This window comes from Gorilla gorilla, chromosome 6 (assembly GCF_029281585.2).
Source record: "Gorilla gorilla gorilla isolate KB3781 chromosome 6, NHGRI_mGorGor1-v2.1_pri, whole genome shotgun sequence".
Lineage (NCBI taxonomy): Eukaryota > Metazoa > Chordata > Mammalia > Primates > Hominidae > Gorilla > Gorilla gorilla.
In genome coordinates, this window is record NC_073230.2 from 142,189,987 (window position 1) to 142,205,278 (window position 15,292).

General features: G+C 42.9%; 1 long non-coding RNA gene across 1 annotated transcript; it reads right to left on the reverse strand.

The window, feature by feature from the left end:
- Positions 1-247: 247 nt before the first annotated feature.
- Positions 248-9,709, reverse strand: LOC109027721 (uncharacterized). Its single transcript, XR_002006747.3, has 3 exons — positions 9,652-9,709; positions 3,599-3,688; positions 248-550 (listed from the first exon to the last, which is right to left on the reverse strand). It is a non-coding gene; the product is annotated as an uncharacterized lncRNA (long non-coding RNA).
- Between the last annotated feature and the right edge of the window lie 5,583 nt (positions 9,710-15,292).

A 15,292-nucleotide genomic window follows, 5' to 3' on the forward strand; every position in this document is an offset into this window, starting at 1 on the left:
CCTCTTCTATAGAGAGGGCAGCCTGACAGGAGGCAAAAGAGACAGCCACTTCCTGGGCCCCCATCTACCCTCACCCCATCCCCATGGAACCACTTCCTCCCACTCAAGCATCACGGATCACCCATGGACTGTTGAAGCCCTCTTGGCCTTCCTGGAGTAGATTTCCTGGATGGGGATGCCGTCCTCCAGACACCCCTTCCCAAGCTGCATGCTATAAACTGAATCTTTAGCATGGAAAACAAAAGCCTTGCCAGCCCACGAATCACTTTTAATGATCCCTGAAAGAAACCATCAGTAAACCTCAGGCAGAGATCTGGAAGTCTGGAGGTATGGCTACAAAAACACAAGGTGAGGAAGGTGACATATCAAGGCTCATTTCACTTGGGCAGCATCTCTGTTTCTTTCTTTCATGGATCATTGTGTTTGCCTCTTTGTCTGCCGAGAGGTAGAGATGCATCTTACCTGAACACATTAGGAATTTATAGTTAATCTTGAGCTGTGATGAGCCTTATCCATCTCGATATTGGTACCATACTTGGGACTGTGCTGCCTGTGTATTGAGACAGAGGGATTCAATTATAAACAAAATGCCTGCAACAAATGCCAGCCTTCTCCTATTAGAATGTTAAATGGTCAGTGTAGCTGTGAGCGCAGGAGGAAAAGCTATTGTCAGCTCCCTCCACCCCTCACCCTACTTCATTTCTTCTGCCCTGCCTTCCCCAGCCTCTTAGGGATCTGGTATGGTGATGAAACTCAGTCCTCACCCTTTTAGCCTGGTCACAGTCCCCTCCCAGGTTTAAGTAGACTCCAGAGTGCTAGAGCCCATTTGACAGAGAGGAAGTACATCATTACTATAGCCCTGATTTAATATCACGAATATGGTAAATCATATTTTCAAAAAATGGCCAGAGCCGTATTTCCAATATATCTGGTCCCATGTTCTTTTCCTGAACTTTTCACTCCCTATTAAGGGGTGGAGTCTGCTTTCCCTTCCTCTGAACCTGGTTGGGCTTTCTGACAGCTTCAGTGAATAGAGTGCAGCAGATGAGATCCTGTATGGCTTCTGCAAGGCTGGGTTATAAAACGCAATATTGCTTCTGCCTGGTTCCCTCTTTCTCAAGATGCCAAGCTTTGGAGCCCAGTCACCATGCTGTGGGGAACCCCAGGCCACACAGAGAGGCCATGTATGGTTGTTCCAGCTGACAGTCCCTGCTAAGGTCACAGCTTCCAGCTGGCAGCACCCACCAGACCTGGGAGGGAGTGAGACTTCAGATGATTCCAGCCTTGGCACACCCCAGCGTATGTGGGTGGAGCACAGATGAGTTCTCCCTGCTGAGCTCTGCTCAAATTGCAATTTGTGAGCAAAATTAATGCCCTATTGTTTCAAGCCATAAAGTTATAGGGTAATTTTGTTGGAATAGGCATAGCAACTGGAATAATGACTCTTCTAGATCTGGAATCTAGAAGCCTGAAAAGACTACTGCACTCCTCACTCACTGAGTCAGGTCAGTCTCAAGCCAGGCCCAGAAAGACAAACACTGCATGATCTCACTTATAAGTGGAATCTAAAAAAGTTGAACTCACAGAAGCAGAGAGTTGAACGGAAGTTGCCAGGGGTTGGGGAGTGGGGAAAATGGGAGATGTTGGCCAAAGGGTACAAATTTTCAGTTATAAAATGAACAAGTTCTGGGATCTAATGAATAGCATGGGTGGTGATGGATGTGTTAATTAATTTGACTGTAGTAGCCATTACACAATGTATATATATGTCAAATCATCACATTATACACCTTGAATATGGTCTATCTTTATTTGACAATTCAATATTTTTTTGGGAGGCCAAGGCGGGTGGATCACTTCAGGTCAGGAGTTCAAGACCAGTCTGGCCAACATGGCAAAACCCCGTCTTTACTAAAAATATAAAAATTAGCTGGGCATGGTGGCACGCACCTGTAGTCACAGTTACTCAGGAGGCTGAGTCACAATAATCGCTTGAACCTGGGAGGCAAAGGTTGCAGTGAGCCAAGATCACGCCACTACACTCCAGCTTGGGCGATAGAGTGAAACTGTGTCTCAAAAAAGATATATATTTTTAAAAACTTAAAGAAAAAGAAAATACCAGTGTTTTGCCGAAGTCAACAAGCTTTGTAAAAAAGCACTGGTACAAGCCAGGTGCAGTGGTGCCAGCTATAGTCCTACATCGGAGGCTTGAGGCAGGAGGAATAGCTTGAGCCCAGGCGTTCGAGACCAGCCTGGGCAACATAGTGAGACCCTGTCTCAAAAATAAAATAAAATCATTTTTTCAAAAGCACTAGTACAAATAAAAGCCTTGACAAGAAAAAGGTCTAGAACAACAAACATTAAATTGGTCATTTTTGAGGAGTGGAATGTGAGGTGATAAATTGCGGACTTTAGTTTTTTGCTGTATATACCTCCGTATTATTTGAAAAGAATACAAACAAGTATTATAATTTCTAAAATTCTAAACCCAACCAACTAACCAATTAATAAGTAAATGTCTTGCTTGTTGATTGACTTAGAATTGAAAAAGAGAGAACGGACTTGTCTTGCCATCCTCGGGCTCTTTCTGGAGCACTTGTTCCTTTCTGGATGTTGGCAAAAGAGACAGTGATGGGGAATCTCCCCTTAGACTTCTTCCCCTTTCCCATGCAGGGCAGGTCTGGTCAAGTACAGGACACCTGTGGCCTATAAGGTTCTGGGATGATTAGCGAATGTCAAATCTAGGCAGCACCAAGCAGTCTCCCTCCCGGGATTTCTAAGAAAGTCTGATACCCGGATGCTGTTTCTTTCATTTGAATGTGATGATGAAGCTGTTTCTTTACTTTTCTGTTTTAGAACAAAGCTTTTAAAGCCATACCATCAGTTGATAAAGCACCTTGAGTTGTTTGTCTAAAAATGGGGATAATTTCTCAAAGAACTACTGGCGAACACTTGCCAGGTTTCTCTGACAGCCACTGGTTCAATTTTGGGAGATGTTTGTTATGAGTAGCTGGTGACATTGGGAGAGATGGAGACTGAACTCGTGGTTCAGATCCAGTAACAACAGAAGTTGATCATTTTGAAGTGGATACAGCTAATCTTGTGAACGGACATAGCACCAGAATACAATGCATTCTTATACTTTATTTACTAAGCAAACAGAGGCAAATGGCTTGATTTCTCTTTCATTCATCCTCTTAACACTCAACTGAGCTCCCACTTGTACCAGAATGTTCCATCCTTAGTAAAATGAACTGCGGACAGCATATGAGTGGCTTGTAAATATGAAAGTGTTGCCTTTTACCTTGGATGTGCCTTGGCCAGGCCACATGTAACTTAAGCCATGGCTACCAAGAGTGACATTGTATCAAGTTCCCCAGGGAACAGCAGTGGCAGAATCAGAAATAAAAAAGCTGACCAAAAGCTCTCTTTTTATGCTAGCTGGAATTTACCGAAAGTGAATCCAGACTGCAAAAGGGTGCTAAGGCTGGGTTAGAAATTATAAACCTTCATGAGACACAAATAAAACACACTTCCCTATAGATCAGCCAGCAGTACAGGAGATGACTGCCCACCAGTGAGATGTCTGGGAGCTTACCTCTGCAAGGATTCAGTGGAGTGGCACTGGGGAGCAGGTAGCATTTTGATTGTGAATGTTTCTTTGATTTGGCACTGCTCTGAGACGGATCTGTTCCATAATAGATTTAGGGTGGTTATATACACAATCTCGTGATGCTGGCTAGCAGAAAGTTTGAATACTCAAGTGATACTTTAAATATACTTTTCAAAGGAACGCATTTTTAAGTACCCCTCAATTCTTTCATTTCTTTTATCCCTTGAAACCCAAGGTAAGTGTTTCCTCATCAAATAGTACATTCTCTTCAAATATACTAAATCACATGCTAAGCATTCCTTGCCCTCTTTTTACAAAATGATCAGATTAGGAAGAATGACATTGCAGCTGTATTGCTAATTTCTTTATCTGTCCTTACAAAGGTTTAGCTTTCCAAAGCAGCTTTAAAATTTAAGTGCCTATGAGATGCCATGTGCAGTCAGATACCAAAGACACAGCTCTACCTGCAATGGCTTTCTGTTTGGGGTGGCAGTTCTAAGCATTAATGTATTAATGTGCACCAGAACCACCTGAGATACATTTTTTTTTTTTTTTTTTTGAGGCAGGGTCTCACTCTGTCGCTCAGGTTGGAGTACAGTGGTACGATCTCAGCTCACTGTAGCCTTGACTTCCCCAGGCTCAGGCGATCCTCCCACCTTAGCCTCCAGAGTACCTACTACTACAGGTACGCACCACCATGCTTAGCTAATTTTTTTTCTTTTTTTTTGGTGGGGGGAGACAGGGTTTTGCCATGTTGTCCAGGCTGCTCTCCAATTCCTGGGCTCAAGTGATCTACCCACCTTGGCCTCCCAAAGTGCTGAGATTATAGGCATGAGCCACCACACCTGGCCTAGGATACTTTTTATTTGTTTGTTTATTTATTTATTTATTTATTTATTTATTTATTTTTGAGACAGAGTCTGGCTCTGTCACCCAAGCTGGAGTGCCGTGGCCTGATCTTGGCTTACTGCAACCTCCGCCTCCTGGGTTCAGGCGATTCTCCTGCCTCAGCCTACCGAGTAGCAGGGATTACAGGTGCCTGCCACCATGCCCAGCTAATTTTTGTATTTTCAGTAGAGACAGGGATCTCACCACATTGGCCAGGCTGGTCTTGAGCTCCTGACCTCAAATGATCCACCTGCCTCAGCCTCCCAAAGTGCTAGGATTACAGGCACAAGCCACCGTGCCCAGCCTGGGATACTTTTTAAACATGTAAATACCTGGCTCCATCCCCAGAGGTTGTGTTTCATTAGGTCTGGGGTGTGTCCTCTGGCATCTGCCTTTTAACAAGCATCCCAGATGATTCCATTGAGAGTAGTCTGCAGCCTATGCCACCCCTCCAGAGGTGAAAATCTCCTTCGTGGCCTTCCTGTCTGCCTACACTAGAAAGTGCCATTGTGCAGCATTTGACACTTATCTGTCACTTTACTTTTCGGAATTGACTTTTTATATAGTGACTTTATTAAAACTCAATTTTTACTTTTTCCTATTTGTCCTGCAAGGTCCAGACTTGAGATAGAAATAGGTTTGAAGCTGGGTGCCGTGGCTGACGCCTGTAATCCCAACACTTTGGGAGACTGAGGCAGGCAGATCATGGGGTCAGGTGTTTGAGAACAGCCTGGCCAACATGGTGAAACCTCATCTCTACTAAAGATACAAAAAAATTAGCTGGGAGTGGTGGCGCACACCTGTAATCCCAGCTACTTGGGAAGTTGAGGCAGGAGAATCACTCTAACCCAGGAGGCGGAGATTGAGGGAGCCGAGATCGCAACCCTGCACTCCAGCCTGGGCCACAGAGTGAGACTCTGTCTCAAAATAATAACAATAAACAAGTTCGGAGGAGCAAGATTACAGGGAAGTGGATGTTTAAAGTCTAAATCAGAATCTAATTTTGATGCAAGGTATAATGTTCACTTACTAAACGCAGCTTAGGGATTCTGAGCTAAGAAATATTCATGTGGATAAGAAAAAAATCTATTGTAGAAGTGAATTACATGTTCTTTTCAGAAATGTCATCCTCTATTTCATTAAAACAGTTTTAGTGCTAAAGAAAAAAAAGGCATGAGTCCTGTTTAGCTAAACTGTAATTGCTGAAAGTATGATGGGACATTTCATTCTCCCAGCCCCCAGGCTTTCCTCAATTCGTGTTAATAGCCAGGTTGGCAGGACACACAACTTGAACACTGAAAAGGCCATCACATCCTGATTCAAGACCTCATAGCTAAAGAATTTATCGTCTTATCATTGGGTCAAAAAAATTGTTGCTTCTGTTTTGACCTTCCATAAACCCTCTTCTCTCCCTAGGGCTCCTCGGCATAAAACAGAATTGAGACCAACTAAGCAGAGTCACAAATATTACTTCCCATCAGTTCCCTGGGCTTCTTAAAGATGGTAGCCAAGGTTAGGAGAGTGGATATTACTCCTGAGCTGCACGGATAGAGTGAATAAAGTTGTGAAATCTCCACTCCTCTGATAATTAAGGTTCTGACCACAGGAGAATAAGAAGAATTAGAAAAATGAGTGGTACTGGATGATTATTGTTTTGTTTGTATGTTTGTTTGTTTTGTCCATTTAACATCTCTTTCTCCTTCGGTAATTGAATCCCTCTTTTCTATGGGAAACTCTTTATGTGTGGTTTGGATAGAGTTGCCCCTGCCCATTACCACAATCGGAGTACTCGGGTTCCTTTTCTTAACCCCTCCACACTGTCGCCTTCACCCACCCCCGCCCCGGCCTGATCCCCAGCCCTGGAGTAGTTGGCTACTAGATAGGCATATAGGCACATGCCTTAAAGGGGCCAGTCGATAATGTCCCTGGTACTTTTCTGCCAGAGGTACGAGAAACCTTCTCTTTCCTCTGGGATTGCTAAACCAACAGGAGGGGAATCTTGGGCTGTGGGGTGTCATCATTATCATCACGATGAAAGAACCTACCTGAGCTAGGAAAAGATAGATGGACCTCAGGTGACATTATTTGAGCCCTGAATGCAGCCAAGTCTGATTTTTAATTACATGAGTCCATAAAAACTGTCCCATCACTTGAGGCCAGGAGTTTGAGATCAGCCTGGGCAATATAGTAGATCCTTCCCTCTTCAATTCGAAATTTAAAACGAGCTGGGCATGGTGGCATGCACCTGTGGTTCCAGTTGCTTGGGAGGCTGAGGTGGAAGGATTGCCTGAGCCCTGGAGGATGAGGCTGCAGTGAGCCATGATTGCACCACTGCACTCCAGCCTGGGTGACAGAGTGAGACCCTGTCTCAAATAAAATAAAACCCCTCCATAGACTGTTTGCCCCTAGGTTAGTTGAGGGTGGCTTTCTGTCACTTGCAACCAAAAGAACTCTGAGCAATACAGATTATACATTTGTCCTTCAGATTTATGGCATGGTGGAGTGGATGCTACTGATGCAGCCAGTGGCCTCATCTCCCAGCTGCTGTGAGTGGTATCTGATGACTTATACCTGTGACTGTCCTGGAGGATTGCCTTTGAATGACAAAGTACCCTCACCCTGAAATGCATGGGAATTTACATCCCACTCAGGAGTCAGGCATGCGCTAACTGATACACTTCTGCTGCAAGGTGGGACAGCTCTGCAGAGCAATTTCTGAGCCCAGGCTCCCCAGAGATCTGCCAAGGCTAGAGTTTACCTGAGGCCACACAGTGCTCAGCTCCTCCCCTTCCGCATCTGCTTTTCTTGCCCTGTTACAATTTTCCTGAAGAGCCTTCCCTCAGTATACTCCCGTTTTTTTTTTTTTGGTTTTTTTTTTTTTGATGGACTCTCTCTCTGTCACCCAGGCTGGAGTGCAATGGCATAATCTCGGCTCACTGCAACCTCCACCTTCCGGGTTCAAGTGATCCTCCTGCCTCAGCCTCCCGAGTAGCTGGGATTACATACATGTGCATGCCACCATGCCAGGCTAATTTTTGTATTTTTAGTAGAGACAGGGTTTCACCATGTTGGCCAGGCTGGTCTCAAACTCCTGACCTCAAGTGATCCACCTGCCTCAGCCTCCCAAAGTGCTGGGATTACAGGCATGAGCCACTGTGCCTGGCACCCTCAGTACATTTCCTGCACCTGAATTCCTGCCTTGGCTTCTGCTTTTAGGGAATACAATCTAAGACATATAGTCTTTTTTAAATTAGTTCTCATTTTAATCAAATAAATATATTACATGGTTAAAAAGCAAAAAGGTATGAAGAGGCTTTTGCTGGTAAACAGCAGTCTCCTGCTCATCCCTTCTCCACCCCCAGTCAGGGAGGCAATTAATCTCGACTCTTCTAATTCCCTATTACCTATGTCAATGATTTCAACGGCAAGCATACATTATTTCCATTTTAAGCATTATCTGCTGACGTCCCCCAAGGGCAGAGGAGAACTTTGCTCATTTATACTGGCTTTGCTCTCATTCTCCCCATCCCCCACCAGCATCACGTATCAGAACTTCTGGTTCAATCAATAGTTGTTTGTTCGTTTGAGACAGGGTCTTCCTCTGTTGCCCAGGCTGGAGTGTAGTGGCCTGATTTCGGCTCACTGCAGTCTCAACCCCCCAGTCTGAAGACATCTTCCCATCTCAGCCTCCTGAGTAGCTGGCACTACAGGCATACACCACCACACCTGGCTAATTTTTGTATTTTTTTGTAGAGATGGGGTTTCACCATGTTGCCCAGGCTGATCTTGAACTCCTGAGCTGAAGTGATTCACCCACCTTGGCCTCTCAAAGTGCTGGGAGGCATGAGCCACTGTGCCCAGCCAATAGTTATTTTTTATATTATTGTGACTATTATAACCTATAACCATATTTCATCAAATGTAAGATTGTCATCAATTGTAAGATATATTATTTTGTGTTAATTTTTTTATTTTTAATTTTTGTGGGTACATAATAGGTGTTTACATTTATGGGGTACATGAGATGTTTTGATTTAGGCATGCAATGTGAAGTAAGCACATCATGGAAAATGGGGTATCCATCCCCCCCTCAAGCATTTATTCTTTGTATTACAAACAATCTAATTATGCTCTTTTAGTTTTTTTTTGTTGTTGTTGTTGTTGTTGTTGTTGTTGTTTTTTTTTTGGTGAGATGGAGTTTCACTCTTTGTTGCCCAGGCTAGAGTACAATGGTGTGATCTTGGCTTACAGCAACCTCTGCCTCCCAGATTTAAGCAATTCTCCTTCCTCAGCCTCCTGAGTAGCTGGGATTACAGGCATGTGCCACCACGCCTGGCTAATTTTGTATTTTTAGTAGAAATGGAGTTTCTACATGTTGGTCAGGATGCTCTCAAACTCCCGACCTCAGGTGATCCACCAGCCTCGGCCTCCCAAAGTGCTGGGATTACAGACATGAGCCACTGCGCCCAGCCATTCTTTTAGTTATTTTTAAGTGTACAATCAAACTATTATTGACTATAATGACCCTCTTGTGCTATCAAACACTAGATCTTATTCATTCTTTCTATTGTTTTTGGTACCCATTAACAAACCTCCCCTTCCACCCGCCACCACCCCCTGCCCACCAACTACCTCTCCTAGCCTGTGGTAACCTGTACTATTATTTTATATACTACTGAGAAGACAAAATGTTGCCAATTAAGCATGACATACCATCAATTATATGTTGCATCCCAGTTTCAGAAATAGCAACATGTAAAACAAAAACGTTTTGTCAGTCCCCCTTCGCTACACACTAGAATATCAGATCCATAAAAGCAAGCACTTGGTTTGTTTTCTTCACTGCTGCAGGCTTGGTGAAGCACACAAAGCTCAATGAAGAACTGTTGAATGAATATGCAAATTCTGATTCCTTTTGAGCTGCACAGTTTGCTATGATGCAGTTTGATTCTTATGTAACCCATTTGCTTAGTTTTCTAGGAACCTCCCATTAGTAATTCCCAAATGTCCCAGCATTACTGTCACATATGCTTTCATCCCATTCTCATGTGCTCAAACATGTCAGTCCCATCTTCTCTCCTATTTAGGAGGACTCTGGATTGACCTCCTGAAGCCCTCTGTCCTTCTATTCCCATCTCTACCTCCCTCACCTCATCTGGGAATTCCCTTTACTGCTGTCTTGTGTTCTTTTTTTCTTGATCCCATGTTTCCCCTTTTTTGGATTACCACCTTGTTCTTATGGAGCATATCCTGGATGATCTTCCCGGGAAAGGTCTTTTTTTGGGGAGTGGTTGTGTGTCTAAAAAGGTCTTTATTATACCACCCCATTATTGATTGATAATTTGGGGTAGGTAGAGAATTCTAGAATGAGTATTGTTTTTCACTCAGAGCTTTGAATGCTCCATGGAATGAATCAGCCCTCTACCCCCACAGGCACTGTGCTGTGGCCTTCTTTGCTAATCAGCTGCTATTCTTCCATCTTCCTGCCATTTCCCAAAAATAACCTGAAATCTGTTTATTCTTGCTTCATCTCCAATTTTTTTGGTCTTTGTGAATTTATCGCTTTTTAAAAAATTTATTTACTCTTTATTATTTAGTAGAGTTTTAAGAAACAGAGGGAAGACATTACTTCTGGTTACTGTTTTTCCATTGGGGATTTGTTTTTAAATAACATTTCCTTATTTCAAAGTTAATGTATGTTTATTGAATAAAACACAAGTAAGCAAAAGAAGGAAAATTAATATCACCTGTGATCCCACTGCCTAGAGAAAGTAATTGTGACTATGGATTTTTCCAGCACTTTTTACTGTATGTCACATAAAAAAAGTTGTCATTACTATTGTTACCCACTGCTACCCCTATTAAGGGGTGGGAGAAAGGATGCTGGTAACAGGAGATCCCTTTGTGAAACACTATAATGGGAGGGCTAATGCAAATTTGGAGCTAGAAGCTGAAACAGAGGATTATTCTACATAATTAAAGGGGGTACCAATGCATTTGGGGCTAGAGGGAAAGCCAGGAGAAAGTGTACAGAGGCCAGGGATGTTGAGTATTGTATTAAAGATGAATGGCAAAAAAAAAAATCCTACTGGCATGAAGGTAGAAAAAAAAAAGGATTTTCAAAACTAGACCTGACTGATGGATCAGTGCTTGCTTAAGGATGTGAAGTGTAAACCCACTTTATTGTATTGTTCAATGATACCTAAATTAGTAAGCTCTTTCTCAGAAAATTCAAGAGCTACTTGGTCATCTGTACAATTCAGCATGAGAACAAGCATTACATGTGGAAAAATGTGATATTTAGTTTACATAAACATATATGTATATTTTAGGAAAAAGGGGACCATTTTTATACTGGGCTCTTATGCATCATGTTTTTTTCCACTAAATATGTTGTGAATGACTTTCACATTATTAAAAATTCCCCTACTGAGACAACTGAATAGATACCTACCTGCAAAAGAAAGTAAAAAGACAGCATATAAAAACGGGAGAAAATATTTGCAAATCATATATCTAGTATCCAGAGTATGTAAAGAACTCCTACAACTCAACAACAAAAGGTAAAACAATCAAACTAAAAAATGGAGACAGGACAGATTCACAAGAAGATATACAAATGGCCAAGAAGCACATAAAAAGATGCTCAGTAGCATTAGTCATTAGGGAAATGCAAATCAAAACCACAAGATGATACCACTTCACACCTACTAGAATGGCTATAATAAATCTTTTTTTTAAAAGACAGAAAATAGGCTGGACATGATGACTCATGCCTGTAATCTCAACATTTTGGGAAGCCAAGGTGGGAGGATCACTTGAGGCTAGAAGTTTAAGACCAGCCTGAGCAATATAGCAAGACCCTGTCTCCACAAAAAAATTTGAAAAATTAGCCAGGCATGGTGGTGCACATCTGTAGTCCCTGCTACTTGGGAGGCTGAGGCTGGAGGATTGCTTGAGCTCAGGAGTTTGAGTTTGCAATGAACTATGATTGCACCACTGCTCTCTAGCCTGGGTGACAGAGCAAGACCCTATCTCGAAAATAAAATAAAATTAAACACAGAAAATAAGTGTTGGCAAGGATGTGGAGAGATTGGAGCCCTCATACATTGGTGTTGGGAATGTAAAATGGTTCAGCTGCTACAAAAAAACAGTTTCTTTTTGGTTCCTCAACAAGTTAATGTATGACCTAGCAATTCCACTCCTATGTATATACTCACATGAATTAAAAACAGATACTCAAATACACGTACATCCATGTTTGCAGCACTATTCACAATAGCCAAAAGGTGGAAACAACCCACATGTTCATCAATGGATGAGTGGATAAACAAATTGTGGTATATATATACAATGGAATATTATTTAGCTGTAATAAGAAATGATAAACTAATACAGCTCTACAACATGAATAAACCTATAAAACACTCTGAAGCGAGGCACAAAAGCTCAAATATCATATGGTTCCATTGATTTGACATACCCAGAATAAGCGAATCTGTAGAGACAGAAATCAAGATAAGGATTTCTGTGGGGTCAGGTGCTGGACGGATGGAGAAATGAGAAGTAATGGCTTAACGTTTGTGGGTTTCCTTTCAGGATGATAAAAACATTTTGAAACTAGATTAAGGTATTACTTGTGCAAAGTATAAATGTGCTAACTGCCACTAGGTTGTTCACTTTAAAATGTTTTTGTTTTTTTTTTTTGAGACGGAGTGTCACTCTGTCATCCAGGCTAGAGTGCAGTGGTGCGATCTCAGCTCACTGCAAGCTCCGCCTCCCAGGTTCACGCCATTCTCCTGCCTCAGACTCCCGAGTAGCTGGGACTACAGGTGCCCGCCACCACACACAGTAAATTTTTTTGTATTTTTAGTAGAGACAGAGTTTCACCATGTTAGCCAGGATGGTCTCGATCTCCTGACTTTGTGATCTGCCTGCCTTGGCCTCCCAAAGTGCCGGGAGCCACTGCACCTGGCCTAAAATGGTTATTTTTATGGCTTGTGAACTTCACCTCAAATTTTTAAAATCCCCTAAACACTGTTTTTAATGACCACAGTGTTATATTTGGCAGATACACTATAAAAAATATCCTTCATTTTTTTGACATAGAGATTGCTTCTAGTTTTTCCTTGGTATAAACAGAACTGTACAAACACCCTAGCAGCTAAATATTTGCCGCCATCCCCTTTTAGGAAAAAACAATCCCAAAAGGTAGGCTTGCTTGGCCAATGAAGATATATAGTTAAAAGTGTTTAGATAATTTTTCCAGATTTTCCACCAGAAATACTGAAAAAGATTAAGATTCATCTACTCTACTCCAGGGAAATCATTTGTATCAATATGTTTTAACCATTGCTCAGAATGGAGCCCTAATGACATCACACAGATTTTCCAACCTCACCACCCTTCTTGCAGTCCCATGGCAACCATCTCTCATCTGTATCTTCAAATATCTCCTATATGTGTATAATTCCCAAAGCTCTATCTCCAGCCCAACTTTCCCTCTTGAACTCCAGCCTTGCATACTAAAAAATTAACTAGTTTATACTGTGTAACAAGCCCCAAAATTCAGTGCTTTGACCCATTTTTCACTAATCAAAGTTTTTCCCCCCACATGGTGCAATATGGGCCAGCAGTGGGAGGTGGAGGGAGGGATGTTCCTTTACCCTGTTACTCAGGGACTGTATTAGTCAATAAGAGCTGCCATAATAGAATTCCACAGATTGGGTGGCTTACACAACAGAAATTAACTTTCTTACACCTCTGCAGACTGGAAATCTGAGCTCAAGATATGGGCAGGGGTTGGTGTCTTCTGAGGCCTCTCTCCTTGGCCTGTAGATGTCCATCTTCTCCCTCTGTTTTCATATGGCCTTCCCTCTGCATGTCTGTGTCCTAACCTCCCCTTCTTAGGAGCACACCAGTCATATTCGATTAGGGCCCACCATATGAACTCGTTTTACCTTAATCACTTCTTTAAAGACCCTGTCTCCAAATACAGCCACATGTTGAGGTCACTTCAACACAGGAATTTGGAAGGCCACAGTTCAGCCCATAACAGGCGCCTGTGTTGACAGAGGCTCCAGTATGGTAAGGCACTCTCTGCAACATGGAACCTTTCTTAGTGGGCGTGGGCCAGGGAAGAGAGAACTGCAGGGTCTGCCCAAAGATTCAGTGCTTCAGCCCAGACATGGCACATGTCATTGTCGTGTACAGCCCATTGGTCAGAACAAATCACACAGCCCTGCTCATCTGCAAGGAGGCTGTGAAGTGTAGTCTTTCATGAACCTGGAAGGAGAGGAAAAGCAGGTATTGACAAGCACCAGCAATGCCTGTCAACAGCTACCGACCAAACGTCTCTGTCACAATGGTCCACAGGCACCTCACATTCAACAAGTCTCAGACTGAAAAAGTCATCTTCCCCACTCCATGCCACCCCACCCTACCCCAAGCCTGAGCTGTGCTTGTTTGGAGATTGACACCATCCATCCAGTTGCCCAAGACCAAAGCTGGTGGCCACCTTCTCCCTTTATCTCTAAATAAAATTGGTCATAAAGTCTTTTTAATCCTGTTATCCTAACAGGTTTTGGTTTAGCCTTCCCGCTCCATCTCTAATATGGTCTTAGTTTCAGCCCACATTGCTTCTCTCCTGCGGTATTAGAAGAGGCTCTCTTTATCCTTCCAGCCTTCTGGCTCCCATTCACTATCTACTCTGCTGGCAGAAGTAACCCCCTAAAATTCATGTTGCACTCATGTCTCTCCAGTGCCTAAAATACTCCACCACTTTCAGTCCACAGTCAGAGCTCCTTAGGGGTGTGGGGTCAGGTGATGCTGCTATATGCTCCATAAGTCAGAATGTGTCCTCCTCTGCTCTGAACCTTCCCACGGCTCCTCATTTCACACAGAGTCAAAAGCCAGTATTTTTCCAGCATCTCACAGGATCCAACTCAATCTGCCACCTCCTACTACTTCTCTACCTTCACTTACTCCTCTGCTCCTTGTTCATCTTGCTCCAACCACACTGTTGGCATCCTTCAAATACTGCAGTCCCCACCATCACAGGGACTTGTATTGGCTGAATCCTTTACTTGGAATCTTCTTTCTCCAGCTCTTTGCAGGATTGACTGTTGTTTTCTTCAAGCCTTTGCTCAAAGGTCCCCTTTTTAGCTTTCCTCACTGTATTAGTCTGTTCTCATGCTACTAATAAAGACATACCTAAGACTGGGTAATTTATAAAGGAAAGAAGTTTAATGGACCCACAGTTCCACATGACTGAGGAGGCCTCACAATCATGGCGGAAGGCAAGTAGGGGTAAAGCCACATCTTACATGGATGGCGACAGGGAACAAGGCATGTGCGGGGGAACTTCCCTTTATAAAACCATCAGATCTCATAAGACTTATTCACTATCACAAGAACAGCACAGCAAAGACCCGTCCCCATGACTCAGTTACCTTCCACTGGTCCCTCCCACAACATGTGGGAATTATGGGAGCTACAATTCAAGATGAGATTTGGGTGGGGACACAGCCAAACCGTATCACTCACCCGGCCTGATCCTCACATTTACCAATCTACATTGCTTTTAGCTTGTTTTCCTCAAACTTATCACCTTCTAACATGTTATACAATTTGTCTATTTATTTTTATTTATTATTTACTTTCTGTCTCCTTCCTACCGGAATATAAGATCTGCGAAGGTAGGGAACTTTTGTCCATTTTGTTCACTGATGCATCCCTAAAGCACACCCTGGGTGCATAGCACACAGGAGTGCTTAGTGAATGCATGAAAGA